The sequence below is a fragment of the Diceros bicornis genome, chromosome 5, assembly GCF_020826845.1.
Source record: "Diceros bicornis minor isolate mBicDic1 chromosome 5, mDicBic1.mat.cur, whole genome shotgun sequence".
Lineage (NCBI taxonomy): Eukaryota > Metazoa > Chordata > Mammalia > Perissodactyla > Rhinocerotidae > Diceros > Diceros bicornis.
In genome coordinates, this window is record NC_080744.1 from 52,365,249 (window position 1) to 52,380,497 (window position 15,249).

At 36.4% G+C, this 15,249-nt stretch overlaps 1 protein-coding gene across 10 annotated transcripts in view; it reads left to right on the forward strand.

Moving 5' to 3' along the window:
* The window catches only part of TCF12 (transcription factor 12), a 362,989-nt gene that overhangs the window by 127,635 nt on the left and 220,105 nt on the right, over positions 1-15,249 (forward strand). The window lies entirely within an intron of this gene.

A 15,249-nucleotide genomic window follows, 5' to 3' on the forward strand; every position in this document is an offset into this window, starting at 1 on the left:
ATTTTCTGTCATGTGTTACCTAAATCTTTTAAAACAACCCCTTGAAACATTTCAGGGAAACTTTTGTGAGATAGGTAATGGTAAACACTTAGAAACTACTACATGAAGGTGCTTCCCAGGCATTTTCTATGCTGTCTTATATCAGTAGGCAGAGCCCAAGTTATTTGATTTTCACAAGTGAGGAAACTGAGGCAAAGAAAAAAGGTGTGACATTCAAGTCATACACCTTGAACTATGACCTACTACCTTGAATCCTTTTCTCCGCCATAATGTGAAGATACTATATCTTTTTTATTTTCTAGGTTTTTATTCTCATATCAAAGCAGGAAAAAATGAAGTTGATTTGGGGTAAACTTGAATGTCTTTGCAGCCTGAGTACTTTTACAGTGGGCTCTGGATTGTGTTGGTGTTTTGCTCTGTGGTCAGACTTTGAGAGATGACATCATTTCCTATAAGTATTCAGTCATTCATGTTGAGGAGTTTGAAACACAGAAGATAATTGCTTCAGCAGGCTATCAATATTCCAGTCAGAGAGAAACTGATGTTTGAAGAGGCAGTACCACAAACGAGAAATCCAACTTAGATCAAGTCACTTCATTAAGTAGCAGATACCTACCTCCACAGTTTTCCTCAGTGGCAAGATTGCCAAATGAGTTCTCTAACAATGAGAATGAATGAAAAGGCCTTGCCTGCAGTTTCGGACAGCTTACATTTATTGAACATTCACTGTGTGACAGATACTTACTGAGTGCCTTATAAGTATCATCTCGTTTAATTCTCATCCTAAATCTGTGAGTTATGTCCTATTATCAGCCCCTGTTTTTATAAAGGAAGAAACAGACTTACATAGTCATCACCTACCTGGTAAATGGAAAAGCCAGGGATTTTACTTGGGTCCAACTGACTGTAAAGCATATTTTCTTGATATGGCTTTAGTAGTTAACAGAGTTTACTATATATATATATATATATATATATATATCTATTCTGCCTGCATTGTTGAGCTGAAAGGACAAAGTCAGAGACTAATTAAAGAAATTGGATATGGAAGGAAATCAGCTAGATCCATTTTTCTGGCAGTCTTAAACTTCTGGAATCAATATATTAAATGTTTAGAATATGTCAAGTTTTCTTCATGCTATCAATAAATATCTTTGTCTGACTGAGGGCACACTGAGGGAGAAATTGAGAGGTTTTTCTGGGACAGCAGGAGATTTGGAAGCCAACCTGATCAAAGATAGGAATGCTGTTTTGAAGAAAGTCTGGGGGAAAAAACTAGACCAAGGATTCAGACATTGAGAAGAGGTGGAAAGAATACCAAACAACTAAGATATTTGGTATTGTATATGGATATAGAATTGGGTAAATCAGTGAAGTTCAAGCCTTTCCACTTTGAGACTGACAGGGGAATATACCTCTTAGAATTGAGTGTGAGTTCACTTACTGAGTTGGTGGAAGACACAGATTTGTTTTTGATTACTATGAAATCAAAGTATAGTGGATTTTCTCTTCCTCTTCTCTCCTAAAGCAGCTCTGAACAATTTATGAACTCCTATTTTACCCATCTTTTCCCCTATCTTACAGAAACCAAGTCTAGTTCCTTGCTCATAGGCAGAAATCCATTTAAACTACGCATTTCATTTTTACAATTCTTTGGGTTGAAGGTTTTAAGGGGAGGATCATGGCTAACTCAGCCAAAGGCCACAGAGTAAAGTCAGAATGAATGGGTTCCTAGTTTAGGAAATGTTGCCAACTAAAAGTATTTCGCCAGCATTTTATCACTGACATTCCTTTTTCCATAGGGTTTAAATACTTAGAAGTTATTCTGAATGATACTTAGAAAACATTTTATTTTATTATTATTATTATTATTATTTTTTTATTTTTATTTTTTTGTGAGGAGATCAGCCCTGTGCTAACATCCGCCAATCCTCCTCTTTTTTTGCTGAGGAAGACGGCCCTGGGCTAACATCTGTGCCCATCTTCCTCCACTTTATATGGGACGCCGCCACAGCATGGCTTGCCAAGCAGTGCGTCGGTGCGCGCCCGGGATCTGAACCAGCGAACCCCGGGCCGCCGCAGCGGAGCGCGCGCACTTAACCGCCTGCGCCACCCGGCCGGCCCCTATTATTTTTTTATTTATTTATTTTATTTTATTTTATTTTATTTTATTTTTTATTGGTTTATAACATTGTAAAAATTTCTGGTGTACATCATTGTACTTCTATTTCTGCATAGATTACATCATGTTCACCACCAAAATACTAATTACAACCCATCACCATACACATGTACCGAATTATCCCTTTCACCCTCCTCCCTCCCCCCTTCCCCTCTGGTAAGCACCAATCCAATCTCTGTCCCTATGTGTTTGTTTATTGTTGTTATTATCTACTACTTAATGAAGGAAATCATACGGTATTTGACCTTCTCCCTCTGACTTATTTCACTTTGCATTATACCCTCAATGTCCATCCATGTTGTCACAAATGGCTGGATTTCATCGTTTCTTATGGCTGAGTAGTATTCCATTGTGTATATATACCACATCTTCTTTATCTTCTTTATCTTTTTTTTAAAAGCACATGAGGGGGTGACCTTTTTGGGGGTAAAATTTACATAAGTGAAATAAATGGATCTTAAGTGTACAATTCAGTGAGCTTGATAAATATATACATACCCATGTAACCAATACTTCAATCAAGATATAAAACATTTCTCTCATGCCATGTAGTGAATACAGTGGAGTGCTTCCAGGATCAAACACTTATTTTTCAAGCTTCTGGGAGTGTTGGTGGACGACTGTCACCAAAGTTTCTCTTCAAGAATTGCCTTCCGCTGAAGAGAGCCATGTTGATCATGGTCACACCTACTTTGTAGGGACAGCCTATATCCAATGACTGGTCAGTTCATTGGTAGGGTAGATGGAGAGGTATAAAGATCTTGGTCTACTTGCTGCAGTTTGGGACAGTTCCTAAGGACCATCCCAGCTGGAAAAATCCCTATGTGATGAGCTAAGGCTGTCGTTGCTATTGTATCACAATTCAGCTTCTCCCTCTACCCATTTCTGCTTCCTTCAACTCATAGATGTGGAACATGAGAGCATTTCCCAGTGGACTTCTTAAACACAAATATCCATCTCAGAGTCTGCTTCCAGGGAAATCTAGCCTGCAGCACCCCAGAAAGTTCTCTCATGCCCCCTTTCAATCAACCCTCACCTACCCAAACAACATTTTGATTTTATCACTTTAGATTAATTTTGCCACTTCTAGAACTTCATATAAATGGAATCATATAGTATGTCTTCTTTTGTATCTGACTTCTTTTGCTCAAAAGATTCATCCAAGTTGTGTATAGTAGTTTGTTCTTCTTACTGCTGAATAGTACTGTTGTATTGTATGAGTAAACCATCACATATTCATCCAGTTAGGTGTCTGCAGGCATTAGGGCTGTTTTGAGTATTTGGCTATTATAAATAAATCTGCTATGAACAGTCTTGTGTAATTCTGTTCGTGAATATATATGTTTTCATTCTCGTGGGTACATATGAAGAGTGGAATTTCTAGGTCATAATATAGAAGTATGTTTAACTTTCTAAAAAATTGCCAAAGAGTTTGACAAAGTGATTTCACTATTTTATACTCCCACCAGTAATGTATGTGAGTTCTCGTTGCTCTACATTCTCTCTAATACTTGGTACTTGTTTATATTTTATATTTAGGTCCGTTATGTTGTTGTTTATTTTCTTTTGTGCTGTTAATTTTTTTGTGCCTCAGTTCCTCCCTTTCTGACTTCTTTTTGATTAAGCACATATTTTTTGTGTTCAATTTTAATTTCTCTAGTGACTTTTTACCTGTACCTCTTTTAATTATTTTTAAGGGTTGCTCTAAGGATTACAGTGTACACTCTTAACTTATCATAGTCTACATGGAGTTTATATTTTACTATATCAATATAAAATTAAAAATCTTGAAAAGTATTATTTACTCTTTCTTATTCTTTGTCATGAAAATGTTATGAAGCTTTCAAAACAACTTTATGGTTTCTGCTTTAGACAATCAAATGCACTTTAATGAATATAGAGGAAAAATACTCATTTATCCTTACTCTCATATATGCCATTTCTGTTCTTCTCTTGGATCCAGAATTTTATCTGGTGTCATTTTTCTTCAGCCTGAAAACTTTAGTTAGTATTTCTTATAATTCAGATCCCTGGGCAATTATTCTAAAGTGAGATTTTTTTTTTTTTCTCTTAGAACTTTAAGGATGTCATTCCATTGTCTCTGGTCTCTATTGTTTCTGATGAGAAGTCAGCCTTTATTTATATATATCATTTTCCCCTTATGTAATTTGTATTTTTTGTCTCTGGTTGAGTTCAAGATTTCTGTCTTTGTGTTTGCATTTCAGCATTTTGACCATTGTGCATATTGATGGGGTTTGCTTTGTATTTCTCCTCCTTAGAGATTGCTGAGCTCATTGATCTGCATGCAAGTTGATGTTTTTCACTGATTTGGGGGAATTTGTGCAACTTTTTCCCCAGATAATATTCTACCTCATTTTCTCTCTCATATACTTCTAGTCCTTCTTTCTCTCTCATCTACTTCTAGTACTCTAGAAGTACTAGGTATGTGCATTTTAGACCATTTAATATTATCTAACAGGTAGCTAAGGCTCTATTTTTTTTTCCAATATTTTTTCTACTTCATATGGAATAATTTTTATTGATCTCTGTTCAGTTTCACTTACATTTCTTCTTCTGGCTCCAGTTCATTGTTAAGCTTATTCAGTGAATTTTTTATTTCAGGTATTGTAATTTTAAATTCTAGAATTTCCATTTTCAAATACTTTTCTCTGCTGAGAGTCTATCTGTTCATTCATTTTGACCATCTTTTTCTTCAAGTCTTTAAATATTTATAATAGCTGCTCTGAAATCCTTTTCTGCTTATTCCAACATCTGTGTCATTTTGAGGTATGTTTATATGGAGTGTTTTTCCTAGACTATGGGTCACATTTTTGTTTCTCCACACATCCATTAATTTTTTATTTCATACTGGAAAATGTGGAAGATATGTTGTAGAGGTTTTGGTTTCTCTTCTGCAGAGTTTTGTTTTTGCTCTGGTAAGTAGTTACATTATTGGTTGATTATCTTGAGGCTTGGTTTTATGCTTTGTTAAGGCAGTTCTGTGGAAAGCCCAAATTATTTACCAAGCTCCTCTAATTAGTTTCCTCTGTGGTACCCAGCCATTGAAATCTATGCTCAGTTATTTTAGCTTTCCAGCTGTTGCTTTGAGTTGGATTCCTTGTATTCTCCCCTACATTTATGTTGTTCAGAGTTCAGCCAAGGATTTGAGGGGAGTTTAAATGTGAATTTTTGGACCTCTCCAACTGTGGCTTTTCTCCTTTCTATGTTTCCCCTCCTTACTTTCCAGCACTGTCATTCCCAAATTCTAGTTTCTGGCTCTTAAGCAAAGAAGACAGTGGCTTTCTGCTTGTCCATCCACCACATGCCATGCTGACTGAGAAGTGTCTTCATTGGACAAACCATGTAGATTGGATCTTACCCAGTGAATCTGGTTTTGTTTTTTCACTGATCAGATTCTTTCCAGTTTCTGCCTCCTTTTGTTCACTCTTCCTTGCTTTCAAATAGTTGTTTTTAAGACTTTCCTTCACAGTTTATAATTGTTACTTTCAACTGAATAATCCCAGGAAAATGGTCACTGGAACATTTTGTGGTTTTATAAAACCTTTTCCTCACCCCATAAAGATCCCTCGCACTCCTTCTTAGTCAATTCTCTACCCAAGGGCCGGCCCCGTGGCTTAGCAGTTAAGTGCGCACACTCCGCTACTGGCAGCCCGGGTTCGCATCCCGGGCACGCACCGACTACCGCTTCTCCGGCCATGCTGAGGCCGCGTCCCACGTGCAGCAACTAGAAGGATGTGCAGCTATGACATACAATTATCTACTGGGGCTTTAGGGGGGAAAAATTCTCTACCCAAGAAGCAACCACAGTCTTTATTTTATCACTGTGATTTTATTTTTTCTGTTTTAGATCAACATATAAAGGGAATAAATTCTTTATATCTGGTTTCTTTCACTAAGTGTAATGTTTTTGAGATTTGTGCATGTTGTTGCATGTACTGCTAGTCCATTTCTTTGTATTGCTCGGCAGTACTGCATTGAATGAATAAAGCACAGCCCCTTTAGCCATCTTTTTCATTGATGGTCACCTGGATTGTTTCCAATTTTAGTCGAATTTTTTATGAGTACTGTCCTTAATATTTGTGTGAAAGACCCCTTTTGAATGTGCTTTTTTTTCACTTTGTCTTGGGTAAATACCTAGGGATAGTATTGTTGTGTCACAAAGTATATGTATTTTTATCTTTTAAGAAACTGCCAGTTTTCCAAAGTGTATCATTTTACATGCCCACAGGCAATATGTAAGATTTTGGGTGCAGATCTTATTTTTATGTCAAAATTATATTCTGTTATATAATAGAGGTAATTTTTAAAGTATTTTTTAATTCCTGGTAAATAATTTTGATAAGCAGATCTCTATTTTTAAACTAAAAATAGTCTGAGTTAGAGAGTTCAAGAGTGATATGCTTTATTTACATAGGCAATGACCAACTTTCCAAGTAGTTTTAACAGCTCCGTAAGTTGAATCCTGGAGTAGCTTTTTGATGTAATTATTCATCTTTATAAGTTGTAGGTATTTTAAATGACTTAAATTCAGGGTTTTTTATGAGTTAGACCCTAATTATGAGAATTTAAAATTTACAAATCTGTACATGGCAGTGATTTTTGCTTACATGTTACTGTAATAAATATATGTGAATGTGAACAAGAGAGTTCATTCCATTAAAGCACTGTGCTGATGTCAGGGGTTTCAATTGAGTGTCTTCTTGGTGTGGTTACTTTTGTTCTATGCTTTGGTCATCAAATATATCCTTTACGAAGGCTCCCTGTTCACTAATGGGACTGGGGAGAGTGAATGTAAGTAGATAAGTAAAAAGCTATAGCTTTTTTACTTTTAATATATGTCCTTATATTAATTAGCAGTGTCGTTTTATATGTAAAAACTTTATTGAGCTTCCCCTGTATGTACAGCACTGTAGGTGATACAGAATAAGAGCTGAATATGGTGTTTGCTCTTAAATTAGTTTGAGACCACATGTTAGATGGTGTTCACTTAAAACCAGTATAACTTCTGTACTGTGTGACACAGATTTGTAAGTATGATACAAGTATTAAAGAGGACCTAGAAAGGATTTAGGGACGTTGGACAAGTTGTACAGCAGAGGTACAGCAGAGGTGGGATTTAAAGTGAGCATTAAACCAGTAAGACTTAATTAAGTGTAGAGGAGGTAGAAATGCGAAGAAGAATAATTAGAGCAATGAAATATTCATGAATGATACAGTGTACAGTGAATGCCTAATGGTTACTGTCGGGACTTTGAATGGTAAGACATCGAATGACATCTCCTTGAAGGCAGGGTCTCTGTGTCTTGTGCATCTCTGTATCACCAGTGCCTAGAATCCTCCTTAGATCATGACAGTGTGTATGCCATAGTAGGAAGTTAGTAAGTGTTTTTGACTGTTAGGGTTAGAAGGGGAGAGGCAGTTGTAACTGGGGTTTCAAAGGCTTTAAACATAGGAGGGATAAAACCTAGCACAATTGACAGTAAACATTTGTAGAACAGATGAGTAAAATATTCCATTTCAGGTTGAAGAATTTGGGATTTATTCTGTTGGCAGTGGGGCACTGGAAGTATTGTTAAAATCTGAAGGTAATGTGTTTTGAGGGGTTATTTTGGGAAGATTACACTGGCAGGATATTACAAGCAAGTGAAGTATTTTGAAATAGTGTTTTAGGAAGTTTCAGAGAGACTCTAGCAAAAGAATCTAAGTAGGATATCATGAAAGCCCAAAATAAAAAGGTGGCAGTAGGAATGGAAAAGCTGCCTCAGGAGACATTCAAAAGGAACACCTAGTAAAGGGATAGTGGAGGGAGAAGAGAAGGGAGAATCAAAGATGGTGCCAGTATACTAGTCTAGTCGACCTAAACTATTATAGTACTAACTGCAGTATTAGAAATATTAATAATTAAGGTCCAAAGACATATGAGGAAGAGATGAAGAGTACATGAAGAGTTTGGTTTTAGATATGGTGGGTTTTAGGTGATGGCAGGAGAACCAGATGAAAGCTTCCAGCAGGAATTTGGTGATTTAAGACCCAAAATACAGAACTGACTTAAGACTGGGAATGTGCATTTGGAAACTGATCCTTCGGAGGGGACAGTCAAAATCATAAGACTATACGAGCAGTCCAAGGGGTAGAGCATAAAATGAGAAGAACATGGGATGAAGAGCAGATACTTTTAGTTTTTTATACAGAAAGGGAAGTGATAACATACAGAAATAGAGGCCCAAAGGTCAGCAAATCCCAGGGAGGCAAGGTGGTTAACAGGATTTGATGCCGTAGAGCAGAAGTAGGCAAAATACGGCCCATGGTCCATTACCTATTTTTGTAAAGCTTTATTGGAACACAGCTACTCTTTACAGTCGTGCACTGCATAAAGACATTTTGGTCAACAATGGACTGCATATACAATGGTGGACCCATAAGATTAGTACCATATAGCCTAGCCTAGGTGTGTAGTAGGTTATACCACCTATGTTTGTGTAAGTACACTCTATGATGTTTGCGCAATGACTAAATTGCCTAACAACTCATTTCTCAGAATGTATCCCTGTCAGTAAGGGATGCATGACTGTATGTATTTGTACATTGCCTGTGGCTGCTTTTGTGCTACGGTAGTGGAGTTGAATAGTTGGTAAGGAGAGAGTGTGGCCCACAAAGCCTAAAATATGTACTGTCTGGCCGTTTATAGGAGAAGTTTGCTGACGTCTGCTGTAGAGATCGAAGAAATGAAGACCAAGAGGTGGCCTTTGTATTTTATGATTAGGATAACCTTTGATGACCTGAAAGAGTTCAGTTTTATCTTGTAAATTTACTGAGTGCCTTCTGTGTCCCTGGCATTTGGTTTTGCTGGTGTGGTCTAGGAAGAGGCTAGATGTGAGTAAGAGATTCATTAATGAGTGAGTGAATAAAGTGTAAGGAGTGAAGGTGGTCAATGTAAATTTTTGTTTTATGAGTCTAGAAAAAAATGAGTGGTAGTTTGAAGAGTTATGTGAGGAAGAGGTTTTTAAATATAGGGAAAATATGAGGAAAAATTTTTACAGTTCCTCTGAAGAGACAGAGTGTGTTGCCATTGCAGGAATTAATGGTCTAAGACTTGAACACAGGGAGTACATGGGCCTCATTACAGGAAATGAATAGAGTTGTTTGAGGAATTAAGTTAAGAATAGTAATTGCTCACACAGCTGTTTTTAAATAGTGAATTGTATTAGGTAATCAGCAAAAATCCACTAAAATGTATTTGATAGTTATGCAGAAGCTGCTTTATTGGTACTGACTTAACGATCCTAATGGGTACTATAAAAACAAACAAAAAACCTTTGTATGCAGTTTTCACATTGGTACAGTACTGTATGTTTTTTGTTTAATGTGCAAGTGTGATGGTAATGTTTTCATCTTCCTTTTCCCACCACCAAACCCAAATATAATTGTCTTATTGAAGAAGAGCAGCAGCATGAAGTTTATGAGCTCACAGAGCAGTGAGGTGTGTTCTCATTGAAAGGAGTAGTATCTATTTGATTGCTTCTCTGTTTGTCTTCCTCCCTAGACAAAAATGGAATGTTTCATTGGGTGGTTGGATTTAGGTCTACTAATTTTTTTGTTTTCTGTGTTTTCTGTCTGTATTTTGCTTGACTGTACTTCTTTCTTTTGGATTTGGATATTTCTTAGGACTCCATTTTAATTTATTACTTGGCTTTTTAGTGATATCTCTGCTTTTTTTTTTTCTTTTGTAGCTTCTCTAAGGATTTCAATATACATCATTAACTTCCCACAGTCTATTTAGAGTTAATATTGTACCACTTCCATAAAATGCACAAATCTTGTGACCTTATAGGTCTATTTGCCCCTACCCCTGCCTTCCTTTATGCTGTATTTGTTATATGTATTACATCTAAATACATTGTAACTCCTATGAGAGAATGTTACAGTTTTTTATATAAGTAACTGTTTTAAAGAAGTTAAGGGCCTGCCCATGGCTTAGCGGTTAAGTGCGCGCGCTCCGCTGCTGGCAGCCCGGGTTCGGACCCCGGCGCGCACTGACGCACCGCTTCTCCGGCCATGCTGAGGCCGCGTCCCGCATACAGCAACTACAAGGATGTGCAGCTATGACATACAACTGTCTACTGGGGCTTTGGGGGAAAAAAAATAAATAAATAAAATTATTTAAAAAAAAAGTTAAAAGGAAAAAATAGTCTTTTATATTTACTGTTTCTGATGTTCTTCTTTCCTTCCTCAAGACCCAAGTTTTTCTCTGATAATATTTCCTTCAGCTTTAAGAACTTCTTTCAGTATTTTATTGTACTGCAGTTGTGCTGGCAACAAATTCCTAATTTTCTTTTATAGTCATGTGCCACTGAACGATGTTTTGGTCAACAGCAGACCGCATATATAGCATGGTCCCTTAAGATTAGTACTATATATAGTCTGGGTGTTTAATACCACTTAGGTTTGTTTAAGTACACTCTATGGTGTTTGCACGATGATGAAATAGCCTAATGACACATTTCTCAGAACGTTATGCCCTTCATTAAGTGATGCGTGACTGTATTTGAAAAATGTCTTTCACCTCCATTCTTGAAGGATATTTTTATTCTGGTTGATATCATCACCACCACCCCCATACTTTAAAGATGTGTTTCCACATCTGCTAATATCCATAGGTTCTGAAGACAACTCTTGAGTGATTTGAATTATTGTTATTCTGTGTGTAATGTGTCTCTTTTTCTGTCCACTTTCAAGGTTTTCTCTGTATATTTGGTTGTCAGAAGTTTGACTATGATGTGCCTAGGTATGGTTTTCTTCGTGTTTATCCTTTTTGGGTTCACTGAATGTCTTTAATTGGTAAATTTATGTCTCTCACTACATTTGTGAGTTTTTTGGCCATTATTTCTTCAAATTTTTTTTTCTACCCTATTCTCTTTGTTCTCTCATTAGGCCAATATTAGACTTTTTAATATATCTTCCCTTAGGTCTCTAAGGCCCTGTTGATTTTCTTTTAATCTTTTTTCTCTTTTTATCAAATTGAATTATTTCTAGTGATCTGTCATCAAATTCACTCACTCTTTCTTCTGTCATCTCCAGTCTTCTTTTAAACCCATCCAAGAATTTTTTTGTTTGTTTGGATTTCGGATATTTTATTTTTATTTGTAAAACTTCCATTTGTTATTTTTTTTGTTTTCTTTTGCTCTGTGAGATTTCTAGTCTTTCACTACGAGCATATGTCCTTTACTTCATTGAGCACAGTTATAGTATCTGCTTTAATGTCCTTGTCTGCAAATCTCAGTATCTGGATCATCTTGAGGTTGGCCTCTCTTGATTATCTTTCCCCTTGAAATTGGGGGACATTTTATTGTCAAGGAATTTTGGATTGTATTATGGATATTGTGAATATTATTTGTGGAAATTTTGGCTTCTTTCATGCTCCTCCGAAGAGTTTTGATTTCTTTGTTTTAGTGAGCCATTAATTGGATTAGACTCAAAGTGAAAACTCTCTCTTGCCTGAGGTTGGCAGCTGCTCAAATTTCCGTTTGATTCTTTTAGCTTCAGCTGCACACTGCCTTGGGCCTGCCCTGTGAATGTGTGCTTCAGGGCTCAGCCAAAGAGTTGGGCAGAGATATACCAAAAATTTAGAACTCTTCTTTTTCCCCTCTCTCTTTGTTGGGATTCTGTCTTTACTTTCTGGTGACTGTGGTTGTCCTGGCTTTGTCTTCTTTTTCTTCAAGCCAGAGAAACAGTGGGTTTTCTATTGGAATTTTAGTTTCTGCATGCTATGGCTGCTGCTTGCCTGAATGGTAAAGGTTTAAGAATGGGAAACTCACCTGTGCTGATCCCTAAAAGCTGTTCAAAAGAGAAACTCATCCATTCTGGTCTCTTATTCCAAGTTTATATTCCCATCCAACATTGGCCTGGTTTTGTTCACTCTCTAGAACCTTTAGGTAGTTGTTTTATATTTATATTTTTTCCTCAGAATTTATAGTAGCTATCGGTAGGCACTAACTGCATTATATTGGAAGCTGAGCTCACTAGGTCAGTTTTGAGATCTCCTTCAATATATTTGCAATCTGCTTTTAAAAATAATATTCCCTTTAAAAAATAATTACTATTTTAGTAATTCTTGAAGATCTACTTAGATTGCTAGACATCACTCTTCTGTTTTGGATTTCTTTTTTTTAACCCATCTTTAGTTACTGAATACTTATGACAGTGTGGCAGACTGTCATGTGAATGCTTTAATTTTATATATTCTTAACCATTCAGTAAACATTTGAATGCGTAATACCACGCTTCTGTTAGGTACCAGAAGAACATAGAGATGAACAAGGTATGTTCCCTATTATAAAGTTTTATTGGCAGGTTATACATGAAAACAACCATCAGTGTTCAAGACAAATAAGTGCTAATTAATTTCTGAAGAAGTGTGATTAATTTATACTTAGTTCATGGAGAACACTTTTCAGAGGGGGGGCATTTGATCTTAGGCTGATTCAAAATTAGAAATTCAATAGGTGGGGAAAAGATGAGGGTGGATATTCTAGGGCTAGGAAACAATAGAAGTAAAATATGAATGTGTGACAAGTCTTGGCGTGTTTGAGGAGTGATTAATGTCTTGATGAGACTGGAGCATTGAGTTTTTGGGGGGATATAGTAAGTACTAAAGTTGAAAAGGTAGATTGAGGCCACCTTGAAGAATGCCTCTGTCAGGAGTGTGAATGTTATTTCTGAAGCAGCAGCAGATCACATTTGAGAAGTAAATGGATGTGATCCAACTTGTGTTTATGGCAAGATAAATGTGCTGGCAATGTTAACTGTGGTTTGGAATGGGAATGTAATAGAAGAATAAGCAATACACAGGACCTGAACCAGAGCACTGTATATGTGAAGAGAACAAATGGGATAGTTACTCAAAATATTGCTAAGGTAGAAATTAATATTGATGAGTAACTCACTGGTTAAGGGAATATGAAAAAATAGTGTCACGAGAATCATTATTACATTTCCAACCACATTTGTAAATGTCCCAACATCATGTTGAGTATATGAAACTTTTTGGAATATTTTTGATTTAAAATTCCTTTTATAACAGTTTACTTTAGTCTGTAATATATTGAATACAAAGTGATTTTTCTCAGGACATGTGATGAGATCATTTCAAAGTCATGATACCTAAGGTCTGTGTGAGTTAGTCACCAAGCCTAGTGAGGATTTAGGTTTCTTTAAAAGTTTTTAATATTTTTGCTCTTTGAGGGTAGTTACTTGTCTAGTTCATAGAGTCGTTTACAGTCTAACTGCTTCTCACTGGAATTTTCAAAATACTACTCAGTTATTTAGAATATTGGTTGATTATTATCTAAAGAGAAATGATAAGCTAACAAACAGGGAACCAATTTCAGCCACACTTTTATTAAACTGATTTTATTATTTTCACTTTATACATTCATTTCTTCCACAGATATTTATTAGGACCTACTGTGTGTCAGGCACTATTCTAGGCACCAAACACATAACAGTGAACAAAACAGACTACATTCTTATTTTCATGGACTTGCAGTCTTTTGGGAAAAGACAGACAGTAAACATGCCGCAGTAAGAGGACATTGGAACAGAGACCTGAAGGAAGTTAAAGGAACAGACCTTTCACATTTCTGCAGGGGAAGCATTTTATGAAGAGGAAAGAGCAAGTGGAAAGGCCCTGAGAAGGAAGCATGCTTGGTGTGTTTGAGCAAAAGCAGGGGGCTATGTTGCTGAAATAGAGTGATCCAAGAGAAAGAATAGTAGAAGATGAAGTCATAGAGGTGGGAGGCAGAACCTGTAAAACATTGTAGACCAATGGATTTATTTCTGAATAAGGTGGGAAGCCATTGGTAGATTTTGAGCATAGGATTGACATGATTTGAGTTGTTTTTAAAAGGTAATTTCTATGTTCCTGTGTAGAGAATACAGACTGTAGGAGGGGCAAGAAGAAGAGAGACCCTTGAGGAAGCTATTGCAGTAATATAGGTCATAGATGATGGTGGCTTGGATTAAAATGATCGTGTTAAAAATAGCGAGTCATAGTCAGATTTTGGAAGTGTTTGTAAAGTAAGTCAATGGAATTGTACCATTGAGGGACTGAGTAGGGAGATTTTTCGTTGAGACTCATCCAGAGTCAGAGAGAGGCATCAAGCCTTTTTTAAAAGAGTTGACTGTCTTTAGTGCTTCTATGGAAGAAAACAATTTGCAGTGTTGTTTAGGTGCGGGGCTTTGGTATTTAGATCGGAGAGGAGTGTTGCAGGTGCTTCTCAGGTGCAGTGGAAAGGCCTTTCCTGTTTCCAGAAACTTGACAGCTAGTTTAGGGGAGGTTTAGAGACAGTCCAAGAGCTTTGTCAGAGTTAGAATGTCTCTTCAGACAGAGCAAATCCTTAAGATAGCAGGTCACTAGACAGTTGCCAAGGTGCTATAAAATGCCTGCTTGCCCTCTGGGAACTTATTTCAGTCCATGGCCATCTGGCAGTTTCTGGTTTTCTTAGTGAGACCTGCCATTTCCTTTTGACTTCCTACTCTTACTTCTTTGATTAAATCACTGGAATGTCCTGTTTAATTGTATCTTTATACGGCATTTATATAGAGTGATGTGGCCAATAACAATAACATAACAAAATCACTATGTTTGAAAGTTATTTTCAAAATTAGTCGTTTTCCTGAAATTAGCCATGTGTTTACTACCTTACTCTAGTGTACTTTGGCACTAAAATATCCCTATTTGTAAATCTTTGTTCTCAACAATTCCAAACAGAAATTGTGATTTAATTTTAAAAGATGACCTGAGAAGGCTCGTCCTTCTAATATTTTTACTGGTGTTATTTTCTTGCATACTTTTTAAAAAAATGAAACTTTTATTTGACAGTTCATTGTACAGAGTCTCAATTTTTTATAAGTAAAAAAAAACTCTATGTTATATACTTCATATGAGGCAATGTCTTAACTTCTCTTAAATTCCTGTACAAGTTTAACATTTCCATAGCTTTTCTATTTTATTTGTTTTTCATTAATGTGTAGCATAACAAAGGATT